The 13,939-nt window shown below is 41.1% G+C and overlaps 1 pseudogene across 1 annotated transcript; it reads left to right on the top strand.

Annotated features, from left to right (window-relative positions):
- Positions 1-11,477: 11,477 nt before the first annotated feature.
- Positions 11,478-11,823, top strand: LOC309962260 (small ribosomal subunit protein uS10-like; annotated as a pseudogene). The gene has a single exon. The product of its transcript is annotated as a small ribosomal subunit protein uS10-like (transcript).
- The last annotated feature ends 2,116 nt before the right edge of the window (positions 11,824-13,939 follow it).

Here is a 13,939-nt window from a genome sequence, read left to right as displayed (position 1 = left end):
AATTAAAAAAGAAATCTGTAACAGTTCAGTTCTCCAATACTAGCTATGTTTTTTGTGGTTAAAACTTTATCATGTATACTTTCCTGTGTATTTTTTAAAATTTTGGGGAAGATTCAAGTTTATATAGCAATCTTCCAAATACTCAGTATATATGATATATATATATATATATATATATATATAGAGAGAGAGAGAGAGAGAGATACATAGATAATATTAAAAATTAAATTTTAATGATAAGAAGCCTTCCTGATATTCAGATGTCAACACAAAATTTAAAATGTGATCATTTATCTTAGCAACACTGCTTCTAAGACCACAGGGGCAAACACACTTAAGAAGACACTTTAAACAGTATATTTGTAGAAACATCAGCATTTTTCAATAAGGAAAGGAAAAACTCCCTTACATATCTGCCTGCCTCATAGTCTTTAATTCCCTTTCTATAAAAAGGCATTTATGGGCTCGAGTCAAAAAATAGGTCAGCATGTGGAAAAAAGTTTCAAATGCAAACAGCCCTGTTTCTCATTCCTCCTCTAAGTGTGGCATCTCACCTGGATGTTCTCTGAAACACCAGCATACTTTTTATGTAGTTTCTATAGCATCCTTCCTTAAAGTCCTTGGGGTACCTCTGTCTTCTCTCTCATCCCTGAGAGGAACATGACTTTTTTAAGCAATGGTGCTGTTACCCCCATTTGCAATGTTCTTGTCTTGTCGAGTTTTAAGCCCTCCCCTCCCTCCTCCAGCTGGCTAACTCCAGGCCCAATTCAGGTGTCATGGATTCCTTTCCAGGGGTGCGCTCCCTGATGACTCCTCCCTGGACAAAGTCTGGATTAGTATCTCCTGGCTCCCCTGGCACCTGTGTCTGGTTGGTGTCATGGTCTGCACTCGTGTATGCTAATTCTTGATTCCTCACCTTTCTTTCTAGACTGTCCACGAAGGCTGTTTTGTTCACTGCTGTGTTCACAGTGCCCCAAACAGTGCCTGGCAATAGTAGCACTCAATTAACATTGCGGAATGAATAAATGAATGAAAGGTCTAAAATAGAATTCTCAAATGATAGAGGTGGAACAGAGCCGCAGATCAGGAAAACTTGACTGAAATCTGGTTAGCAGGTTGGTAAGCAATGCTGGTTGACCACACAGCTCCCTTTCATGGGCAATGGGAAAGTAGACATCAGTGGTTGGCACGTTTAGCTTTGGAAGCGACCTCCTTTAAATCTGTCTCTCCCTTTTATCTCCATTAAAGAGCCTCCCTGGATCTATAATAGACAAGAATATAAAAGCATCATTCTCTTTCTCATCCCATCCTGTTTACTCAGCAACCCCAGACCCCGCCCCTGCCTCAGCCCACATGTTCTCTATTAATAAGCGTTAGGAGAGGCCAACCTCACCCAGCACAGTTTCCCCCCTTTCTTTTCTCATCAGGGAGGCCTCAGCCAAGTGCCAGAACTCATGAGTGAAAGGCCTTGCCTGCTCTTGGGAGCTTTGGGGGGAGGGTGAAGACAAAGGTGACGTCTGGGCCTCCAGTGTCTCTGAGACCCAAGTGGCCTCAAGTGTTTTCAGATCAGCAAGCAGCTCTCTTAGAATTTGGTGAGAAGCCACGGCCTTCACTTGGGGGAAATTTAGAGGCACGTTTTAAGGAGTAAACATATTTACTATAACTAGAAATAGGGCCAAATTCTGTGCCTTTGGAAAAGTCAGTAAAGCAGACACACCCTTGTGCCTTCTAAGTGAATTAACATACTGTATTCTGTTGGAGGGCCGTTTCTCTCTTCATCTTTCATTCCTGCCCCGGGGAGCCATCTGTACTTGGAGGGTATGTGCACAGGATAACTCACTGTGGACTGAGGACTTTCGTGCTCAGCCCTCGATGAATGACCCTTTCATACACTGGGGGCTCCCTCTGATTTTCTCACTAACCAGAACTTAGCTGGGCCTAGAAGTTTCTACTGGCAGAAAGGTTCACACAAATGTAAAAACAAAAGGCAGTGGCTGAATTTTCTACTTTCTGTTGTTGTTGTTGATGTGGTGGTTGTTTTTAACTTGTAAATGCCGTCTATTAATCCACGATACAATATTATTCTCCTTAGGGTCTCATGCTTACCTTTGATAAAAACAGATGAAAAGTTCAAGTTATTTTAGGGCTTTGGGGGAGAGGTGCTGCATGAATTCTTCTTTCCGAAGGGCAAAGTCCTAGAGTCCAGGAAGAGTTAATACCTTCATAAGGTGAATAGTATACTTCCTTCTCAGCAAAGGCTGAGGCCCAACGCTTGATTTAGAAAAAACAATCAATTAAGTAGCTGGAGTCATGCTGTCCATCAATATGATTGGCAGTCAACTATACCAATCAATGGACTTATTTACATTTGAATCTCTTCCTTGTTTTGTGTAGTCTTTTGGAGACTCTTTTTCTTTTAAGATTTTTACTTTATTATTTTCTGTTTATACGTTATATATGCCTATTGTAGAAAAAAATTAGAAAGTATAAAAAAAAGCATAATGAAGGGAAAAAACCCACAATGTTAACACCCAGAGACAAACAGAGACCATTAACATAATGGCCTGTTTCCTTGGAGAATTTTTTCAAGCCTACTTTTTGATTCCTGCCTGCCCTGCTTCGGAAATGCTTTTTCTTTCCCCAGTTTTTTGCCAACAAAAGAGAATCCTTGTTGTGGCCCATCTGAATGTGAATAAAACTGTCCAGCTGCTGGTTCTCATGTGGCACATAGTAGGCACACAGGAAAAGTTTACTGAATATGACTGATTATTTCCAGAGTCCCAGTGAACTAATTCTTGAGTAACTGGTGGTATTCATCAGCTGGACCACGTGAGATATGAATTGAACGCGCGTTAGAAAGAACAACATGCTATAGAAATGTTAATAAGTATGTGTTTTAATAGTTGCTCAGCAGTTGGGATGCAGAAACGAAATTAAAGAAGATGAAAAGTTATTGAACTCCTGTTTTCTCGCCCAAGCACTGGGAGAGGGTAAACTCTGGGAAGCCATGGGACTCCAGACTATTCTGAAATCCAAGCCTGTACATTTGGTTTCCACATTATATGTCACCTAAACCTACTCAAAGTCTCCATTAAGGACTGAGAAAATAGCCCTTATTTTATATAGAATAAAATTTGGGGTTCTGAATTTCTAATTCATGCCTCTTATTCAAGTTCCCACACAAAACCTAACATTCAGTGTTTGCAGCACCTCCACTGTGTTTCAGCATATCCTTTTCAGATCATTCACCAGACAGCATCCTACAGCTCTCATTCATAAAGTCCAATTATAAGACAAGAAATGTCAGGAATATACACTTTGAGAGTGGGAGGCAAACAGAACAGTACATTGTGACTTTGTAAGAACAGCCATGCATTTCCTCTGGGCTTGTTTTCAGTTCCTTTGTCAGCTGATTACATGGTCTTTTATAATTTCTCATCTACAGAATGGAGCTATTTGCTTGTGGATTATTTGAAAGACCCAGGCTTATGCAAAAGAAAAACGAAGTCATCGTGAGGTAGAATGATATTTCTGGGTAGTTGTTTTTGCTTTTCTTTTTTTTTCACGTAATTATGAGAATACAATTTATAATAGTGACTCTTTAGATGTATGAAACAAATAAATATTCTATTAATTCAGTCTTAATGCATATGTAAAGCTATATAGGCATTTGTTATTTGTGTAATTGCATTTATCAGTAATTTCATTTATTTTCATATAAAGAAGCTTATCTTACATGTATTTTGTTTTCAAAGCACACCAATTTTCAAAGCATACAGAGTGTGCTTTTTGACTCCTACAACAATCTTTTTAGTTTAGACAGTACCTTATAGATTACAAAGTGCTTTCATTATATATTATGTTACTTAATTCTCATAACACTCCCCCAATATAAAACCGGTCAAAGAACTTTGGACTTTAAATCCTCATCTGTGGCTTTACTCTTCCATCCAGCCCCATAGATAAGTTTCCTCTGCCTTGTATCCCTTTACTTGATAACTTTTTGAGACAGCTCAGTGTTGTCTCTTCCAAGAAAACTTTCCCCAATAAGTTGAAGTGGCCTCATCTCCTCACTGTGTCCATTTACTACTCTATAAATTTAATTTTATAGGAAGTTTTTAAAAAAATCTAGTTATTTGGGCTTCCCTGGTGGCACAGTGGTTGAGAGTCCACCTGCTGATGCAGGGGACACAGGTTCGTGCCCCGGTCCAGGAAGATCCCACATGCCGCAAAAAAAACAAAAAATCTAGTTATTTTAAAAAATTCACACTGCGCAACGGGAGAGGCCACAACAGTGAGAGGCCCGCATACCGCAAAAAAAAAAAAAAAATTCACACTGCACATGACTACATTCTTGTATAATTAGTATAAAAACCTCATGGCCCTATGAGTCAATAACCACTTACATAAAAAGTTAAAAACAAATAAAAAATTGTATTCTCCCATGTCAGTATATATAGGTCTTCTGAATTCCTTTAAAATATTGTATAGTATTTCATAGGATGAGTGGTCTCTATCAGCACATTTCAATAGAATTTTCTGTAATAATGGAAATGTTCTATATCTACCCCATCCAATATGGTCGTCAGTTGTCCCACGGGGCAACTGAGTACTTAAAATATGGCTAGTGAAACTGAGGAACTGAATTTTAAATTTTATTTAATTTAAATTTAAATAACCATATGTGGCTGGTGGTTGCCATATTAGACAGAGATTTATACTTTATATTAAGATTGTTTGTGGGAATTCCCTGGCGGACTCTGTGCTTTCACTGCTGAGGGCCGAGTTCAATCCCTGGTCAGAGAACTAAGATCTTACAAGCCACACGGCCAAAAAAAAAAAAAAAAAAAAATTGTTGGAACTTCCTTGGTGGTGCAGTGGTTAAGAATCCACCTGCCAATGCAGGGGACACGGGTTTGAGCCCTGGTCCAGGAAGATCTTACATGCCATGGAGCAACTAAGCCCGTGCGCCACAACTACTGAGCCTGTGCTCTAGAGCCTGTGAGCCACAACTACTGAAGCCCACGTGCCTAGAACCCATGCTCCACAACAAGAGAAGCCACTTCAATGAGAAGCCCACACACCACAACGAAGAGTAGCCCCTGCTCTCCACAACTAGAGTGAGCCTGCGTGCATCAACAAAGACCCAATGCAGCCAAAAATAAATAAATAAATAAAATGAAAAATACAATAGCTTAAAAAAAAATTGTTTGCTAGTCATTTAGATTATTTCCAATTTCCCCTTAAAACTCAGTGTTGTCCAGATGTAGAGAACAAACGTATGGACACCAAGGGGGGAAAGTGGTGTGCGTGTGTGTGTGTGATGAATTGGGAGATTGGGATTGACATATATACACTAATATGTATAAAATGGATAACTAATAAGAACCTGCTGTATAAAAAAATAAAATAAAATTCAAAAAAAGAAAAAACTAAGTGTTGTCAACTAAGTAAAGCATTAGAACAAAAAGGAATTATTTTTGCCTTCTTACATGTATTATTTCTTGAGAAGCTTGCACTCATTTTTTAAAAAAATATACATTTATTTATTTATTTATTTTTCGCTGCGTTGGGTCCTCGTTGCTGCGTGCCGGCTTTCTTTAGTTGCCGTGAGCGGAGGCTATTCTTTGTTGTAGTGTGCGGGCTTCTCATTGCAGTGGCTTCTCTTGTTGCGGAGCACGGGCTCTAGGCACGTGAGCTTCAGTAGTTGTGGCACGCAGGCTCAGTAGTTGTGGCACTTGAGCTCTAGGGTACAGGCTCAGTAGTTGTGGCACATGGGCTTAGTTGCTCCGTGGCATGTGGGATCTTCCTGGGCCAGGGCTCGAACCCGTGTCCCCTACATTGGCAGGCGGATTCTTAACCACTGCACCACCAGGGAAGCCCCTTGCACTCAGTTTAATGCAGACTTCTTTGAAGTTCTACAAGAAATTATTGCATGAAGTAGGTAAAGGACATATACTAAAGACATTTTCTGTATGAAAGAATGCTTTAAAACATACATCAAATAAAAATATTTATGTCAGTTTTATTATAATAGTAAAATATTGGAATCAATCCTATATCTAACAATGGGGAATTGGCTTCAATATTTTATGATCCTCTATATATAATGAAGGGCAAAGCAGTCGTTAGAAATGATGATGAAATCATGATTTATTGTGATAAAAATGTCTATGATATAATTTCAAGTGAAGAAAGAAAGGTTACCAAGTCAGATGTATACTATGTTTCCTTTTTCATACGTATACATGCACATGGTTTAGTGGTGAGTCAGTCTACCTGGTTGAGAACATGGTCTTTGGGGTCAGACTGATCTGGGTTTAAATCCAGGCTGTGTCATATACCATCTGTGTGACTTTGGACAAGTCTCTCATCTCTCTGAACTTTGGTTTCCTCATTGCTAAAGTGCAAAGCTAATATTTTTATCTTATGTTAAATAACATATGTAAAGCACTTAGTACATATGTAGTATTTAATAAATGGTAGTTGCTTCTCTAAGACTCATACGTATCAGGCACAGAAAGAAATCAGAAATGATATTGCAAGATGATATTCCAAGATGTTGAAAGTGATCATCTCTCAGTTTTAATTTAGTTTAATTAATTGTAAGCAACATTGACTTCTTGAATATGAAAAAGTGCATTAAGGGCTTCCCTGCTGGCGCAGTGGTTGAGAGTCCGCCTGCCGATGCAGGGGACACGGGTTCGTGCCCTGGTCCGGGAAGATCCCACATGCCGCGGAGCGGCTGGGCCCGTGAGCCATGGCTGCTGAGCCTGCGCGTCCGGGGCCTGTTGCTCCTCAACGGGAGAGGCCACAACAGTGAGAGGCCCGCGAAACGCAAAAAAAAAAAAAAAAAAAAAAAAAATTATGTATATACGAAACAAAAAACGTGAATAAACCCTATATGTAATCTAGAAATATGCCAAGATAATAAATTATAGAGCAGTATAGGTAATGTGACCCCATTTGTGTGTGAAAAAAAAATTAAAAAAAAATTTTTTTTTAAAGAAATATAAAGTTACTTTTGGTAAGTGATTATGGATGACCTAGCAAGGAGGGGCAGAGAAATCTTTTAATTTTACTTTATGACTTTTGATTCTATTTTAAGTTTTCACATGATTTTATTCTAAAATTTTTATTGGGACTTCCCTGGTGGCACAGTGGTTTGGAGTCCACCGGCAAATGCAGGGGACACTGGTTCGATCTCTGGTCCAGGAAGATCCCACATGCCACGGAGCAACTAAGCCTGCGAGCCACAACTGCTGAGCCCTCGTGCTGCAACTGCTGAAGCCCACACGCCTAGAGCCCATGCTCTGTAGCAGGAGAGGCCACCGCAATGAGAAACCCGCGCACTGCAGGGAAGAGTGGTCCCGGCTTGCTGCAACTGGAGAAAGCCCGTGCGCAGCAACGAAACCCAATGCAGCCAAAAGCAATAAATAAATAGAAATAAATACATTTAAAAAAAGAGAAAATTTTTAAATTAATTGTTAAAATAATAAGTGCTCCGAGATCTTTCAACAGAAAGAAAGATAAAAAGAGAGAGGAAGAAAAAAAACTGCTTTTCATTCAAGTCTACCTTCGCCTAGTCTGAAGAAACACGGTTTTCAAAGCTGTAAAAAGGACCTTGCAATCACTTCAAAATTTAGCAACTTTCCAATTCAGATGAAAACTGTGACAATTCTGCCACTGTATCATAATATTTGTGAAACGTTTGACTTTTTCTACTAAAATATTACTAATATTTATTGAGCATTTATTAAGATAAAAAAGAGAAAGGTGAGAAAAGGTAACTTTCTTAAGAAAGAGAGCTAATCTTTCACCACTTTCTCGTATTAAAAAACATTACAGAGGACTTCCCTGGTGGCACAGTGGTTGAGAATCTGCCTGCCAATGCAGGGAACATGGATTCGAGCCCTGGTCTGGGGAGATCCCACATGCCGCAGAGCGGCTGGGCCCATGAGCCATGGCCGCTGAGCCTGCAAGTCCAGAGCCTGTGCTCCGCAACAGGAGAGGCCGCGACAGTGAGAGGCCTCCACACCGCGATGAAGAGTGGCCCCCGCTCGCCGCAACTGGAGAAAGCCCTCGCACAGAAACGAAGACCCAACGCAGTGAAATAAATAAATAAAATAGATTTATTAAAAAAAAAAAAATACAGAAAAACAGGTATGGCACTTCTCACGTATCTTTTTTGGCTTCTTCCCATAATTTTCTGCCTTTTCCCTTTAATATGAAATTCCACAGACCAAACTCAATAAACTTAAAAAAATAAACCTAGGGAGTTCCCTGGTGGCCTAGTGGTTAGGATTCTGGGCTTTCATTGCCATGGCCCCGGTTCAGTCCCTGGTCAGGGAACTGAGATCCTGCAAGCCATGCGGCTCAGGGAAAAAACATAAAAACAAAAAAACCACCTATTTCTTTCTTAATACAGGAGTAATAGGTATTCATTATAGAAAAGAAAAATAAAACACTTATAAGGCCACCCCAGAGACAATCGTTGTTAACATATTGGTGTGAAATCACATTGGTATTTTTACATGTATGCTATATTCTGTTATCCATCACTAATGGCTGTATGGTATTACCTTTCATGAATTTACGAGGATTTATATAATTAATCCCCTATTGCTGGACATTTAGATTGCCTCTAGCTTTTTGTCTTTGGTTTTTTTTTAAATAAATTTTATTTATTTATTTTTGGCTGCATTGGGTCTTCGTTGCTGTGTGTGGGCTTTCTCTAGTTGTGGCGAGCAGGGGCTACTCTTCATTGAGGTGTGCGGGCTTCTCATTGCGGTGGCTTCTCTTGTTGCAGAGCACGGGCTCTAGGAGTGTGGCCTCAGTAGTTGTGGTACACGGGCTCAGTAGTTGTGGCTCACAGGCTCTAGAGCACAGGCTCAGTAGTTGTGGCGCATGGGCTTTGTTGCTCTGCGGCTTGTGGGGTCTTCTCCCCTGCATTGGCAGGTGGATTCTTAACCACTGTGCCACCAGGGAAGCCCTGGCTTTTTGTCTTTGTGATAAACATTCTTATAGTTGGGTATTTGTGTACAACTATGACTATTTCCTTGGAATAAATTCCTAATAATGTAACTGCTGAGTCAAAGTTCAACAAAAGTTTAGGATTTTAATGCATCTCAATAAATAATTGTTAAAAAGAATCAGTGAATGATTGTGAACTTATGGCAAAAAGGAGACATCTGTGGAGGAGGTATCTGCAGTCAGGCTCAGAAGTTGAGTTGGTGGATGGATAACTAGAGAAGTTCTTAAGCCATTTTTGGGTCAGGAGAGTAAAAAAGGTGGAAGAATCTCCACATTCTTATTCAAGAAAGGACGCTTAACCTTCTTATTACAGCCAGTTCCTGGTGCTGCTCTACAGTTATCTCATAAAAGAATATTTAAAACACAGAAAAAGAGCAAGTCTTTATCCAGCCTCTCTCCTGCAATTGTGACTGTTCAGAATCTACTCAACTTTCAAGGAGTAGTTTAAGTCTTTCCTTCTTCATGAAGCATCCCTGACTCTCAAGGATTTCTTCCTTTATTAATGCATAGCATCTCTTGTCTTCATTCTCATATTCAAGAATCATTTTGGAAACTACTTTGTGCCAACACTCTGCTTGTTTATCACTCTAATCTTCACAAATATCATATGAGATGGTTATTATCATTCTCAGTTTATAGATGGGGTCCTGAAGCTGGGAGATTAAGTAACATGCCACTGTGATACAAAGAGGCTAATTCAGAATGAAACCAAAGTCCTTCACTCTCTTGAACTTTTGAAATCTATTTTTCCTAAGAGGTAGGAAAAGGCAGAAAGGGAAGCATATACAAAAGTAGAGGGAGAATGAAAGTGAAAAGAAAGAGCAGTGGGTTAGGTCATTGCTGGGAAGACTTCAGCGTGTCTGGCACAGAGGATCCTGGATGAAGTGGCAGGAGATGCAGGTGGGAAGGAAAGCTGGGGCTGGGATCTTTTTTTTTTTTTTTTTTTTTTTGCGGTACGCGGGCCTCTCACTGTTGTGGCCTCTCTCGTTGCGGAGCACAGGCTCCGGACGCGCAGGCTCAGCGGCCATGGCTCACGGTCCCAGCTGCTCCGCGGCTACTGTTTAAAGCATGTATTTCTTTTTTTAAAAATATTTATTTTGGCTGTGCTGGTTTTAGCTGCGGCACACAGGATCTTTGTTGCGGCATGCAGACTTCTTAGTTGCAGCACGCAAACTCTTAGTTGTGGCGTGCTTGTGGGTTCTAGTTCCCGGACCAGGGATGGAACCTGGACCCCCTGCATTGGGAGGGCGGAGTCTTACCCACTGAACCACCAGGGAAGTCCCTAAAGCATGTATTATTAAGTACCACATACAGGTTCTCAATAAACAGATGTTGAATGAATGAATGAATGAATGAACAAATTGAATCCTCAGAGTTTTGTCAGAGTATCTATAGCATTCTCAGGATGTTAGATATATAAATACATCAGTCACTAGTTGATCATGTTGTCTTTAGCTGATTTGAGAGACCGCACTCAAAACCATTAAATTCCTTTTGTTTTGATTCTGTCTACACCAAATGAACTTCTGATGACCAGTTTCCAAGCTATCTTGATATCTTGAATAAGAGGACCTTGGAATCAATGAACAGGAGTAACATCTATTTAAAAATGGCATGTTGTCATCTGGCTTAAATCTCTGTTTCTTTCTTTCCTAATTTAAAACAGTTTTTTTGAGGTGAAATTCACATACCATACAATTCACCCATTTAAAATGTATGTTTCAGGAAGTTCCCTGGTGGTCTAGTGGTTAGGACTCAGCGCTTTCACTGCGGTGGCCCGGGTTTAATCCGTGGTCGGGGAACTGAAATCCTGCAAGCCACGTAGGGCATGGGCAAAAAATAAATAAATAAAATAAAATTGTTCAATGGTTTGTAATATATTCACAGAGTTGTACAACTATCACCAGAATCTAATTTTACATCTTTTTCTCATCCCCAAAAGAAACACTGCGCCTATCAGCATCATTGCCAAACCACCACTACCTCCCCAGACCCAGGCAAACACTAATTACTTTGTCTCTTCTGGACATTTTATGGTTATAAGAATCATAATGTATATATATATATATATATTTTTTTAATGACTGGTTTCTTTCTTTGAGCATCCGTGTGTGAAAACACATTCATGGATGTGTTTTCATCCATGTTGTAGCATGTATCAGTTCTGATTGCTTTTTATAGATGAAAATACTCCGTTGTATGGATATGCCACATTGTATTTACCCATTCGTCAATTGATAAACATTTTGGGTTGTTTCCACTTTTGCCTATTGTAAAGAACACTGCCATCGCCACCTGACCCTGTTTAAAACTGTTCAATGGCTCTCTTGGAGGAAGCCGCGGTCTCCGCTGCCGTGGAGCCTCGGGCCATCCGACCCTGCTCCTGACTCACCACTGTTCGCTCTCGCTGAGGAACAAGTCGGCCAGGAAGCCGCGCCGCAGCCATGGCATTTAAAGATACCGTAAAGCCCGAGGTGGCGATTTACCGGATTAGAATCACCCTCCCCAGCTGCAGCTTGAAGTCTTTGCAGAGGGTATGTGCTGACCTGATCAGAGGCACGAAGGAAAAGAATCTCAAAGCGAAAGGACCAGTTCGGATGCCTACCAAGACTCAGAATAACTACAAGGAAAACTCCTTGTGGTGAAGGTTCTAAAACTTGGGATTGTTTCCAGATGAGGATCCACAAGTGACTTATTGACCTGCACAGTCCTTCTGAGATTGTCAAGCAGATCACTTCCATCAGTATTGAGCCAGGAGTCGAGGTTGAAGTCACCATAGCAGATGCTTAAATCAACATTTTTAATAAATTGATAATCAGTTGTTAAAAAAAAAACACACAATGCCTTCCCTTTTTTCTATTTATTTATTTAGGCTGCTTTGGGTCTTTGTTGCTGTGCGGGCTACTCTTCGTTGGGGTGAGCAGGCTTCTCACTGCGGTGGCTTCTCTTGTTGCAGAGCACGGGCTCTAGGCGCGCAGGCTTCGGTAGTTGTTGCACGTGGGCTTCAGTAGTTGTGGCACACGGGTTTAATTGCTCTGCGGCACGTGGGATCTTCCCGGACCAGGGATTGAACCCGTGTCCCCTGCATCGGCAGCCGGATTCTTAACCACTGTGCCACCAGGGAAGTCCCCCCTTTCTTTTTTTTTTTTTAAGAAGATGTTGGGGGTAGGAGTTTATTAATTAATTAATTAATTTTTGCTGTGTTGCGTCTTCGTTTCTGTGCGAGGGCTTTCTCTAGTTGTGGCAAGTGGGGGCCACTCTTCATCGCGGTGCGCGGGCCTCTCACTATCGCGGCCTCCGTTGTTGCGGGTCACAGGCTCCAGACGCGCAGGCTCAGTAGTTGTGGCTCACGGGCCTAGTTGCTCCGCGGCATGTGGGAATCCTCCCAGACCAGGGCTCGAACCCGTATCCCCTGCATTAGCAAGCAGATTCTCAACCACTGCGCCACCAGGGAAGCCCGCCTCCCCCCCCATTTAAAAAAAAAATTTTTGTTTGTTTGTTTTGTTTTTTTGCGGTACACGGGCCTCTCACTGTTGTGGCCTCTCCCGTTGCGGAGCACAGGCTCCGGACACGCAGGCTCAGCGGCCATGGCTCACGGGCCCAGCTGCTCCGAGGCATGTGGGATCTTCCCAGACCGGGGCACGAACCCGTGTCCCTTGCATCGGCAGGCGGACTGTCAACCACTGCGCCACCAGGGAAGCCCCCCCCCCCATTATTTTTAAGACAGCGTTCAAAACACTATATATGGTTTTCGTTGCACAGCAAGTTTTGGCCCCAGTGATTGCTCCAGCCTGGTTTTGAACTCTTCCTATTGTGTTCTGTGCTCCATCCATACCATCATTCTCTCACTTCTTCAAAGCTGCCGCCTCCAGGTTTTTGTGTCCTTCCCTCTTCCTAGGGACCACCACCTCTTTATCCACCCACTTCTTCCCTCCCCTGCTTAGTTAATTCCAAATTCTTATCTGAATTCAAATATTTTCTCAGACAAGAATTTTCTGAAATTGATTTCCTTATCCCCTTTCCCACCCTACCCCTCAGCTAGGGTAGGTTCTCTGTTTTATTTTCTCAGCTCCTTATTCTTTTTTCTCAAAACATTTATCTCAATTTATGATTATGCATATATTTTTATGATCATCTAAATGATGTTTCTTTCCTCTGGTAAATAGGTTTTGAAATTGTTTTTGCCCCTATTGCATGTCTAACAGTAAACATAGTACCTTGCCATTAGTAGATAATAAATATATCCTGGCTGACAATATGAATAAAGAAAGAACACCAGATTTCTGGCTTGGATAACTGATTGATCATGAGGTCATTAATTAAGTTAAGGAATGCAAGATGAGAAATATTCCTGAATCGGGCCAGGAAAAGAGGAGAAGTTAAGTGCTAAGAAAGTTGCAGTTGAGGAAGTCCCAGTGAGGAAGGTCAGCAGGCAGTTGGACTATGAATTTAGAGCTGTGGAAAGAGATCTGGAATGCAGACAGATTCAGAAGTTATCAGCAAATAGCTTTTTGGTTAAGATCTTGGGAGCGGCTGAGCTTGCCCAGGAAGAACGTGTAGCATAAAAAGGAGAGAAGGCAGGAGACTAAATTCTAGAGACACATGTATTGAGAAACGGGCAAAAGAAGACTTAGAATAAAGTTTTTTTTTTTTTTCGGTACGCGGGCCTCTCACTGCTGGGGCCCCTCCCGTTTAGAATAAAGTTTGAAGTGAGATATCAAAGACATGGGAGAAGAACCCTGCCAAATGCTTCAGAGGAAAGTTCTGCGTTTGATCATTTGGGTAAGGTGATGATCATCAGATCTTTCCATTTTAAGGGATTTTTTTTTTAATTAAAAAAATTTTTTTAACCTCTTTATTGCAGTATAATTGCTTTACCTTGTTGTGTTAGTTGCTGCTGTATAAC

The sequence above is a fragment of the Leucopleurus acutus genome (assembly GCF_964270905.1).
Source record: "Leucopleurus acutus genome assembly, chromosome: 5".
Lineage (NCBI taxonomy): Eukaryota > Metazoa > Chordata > Mammalia > Artiodactyla > Delphinidae > Leucopleurus > Leucopleurus acutus.
The sequence above is the reverse complement of the archived record's forward strand: the minus strand, read 5'-3'. Positions and strand labels throughout refer to the sequence as shown.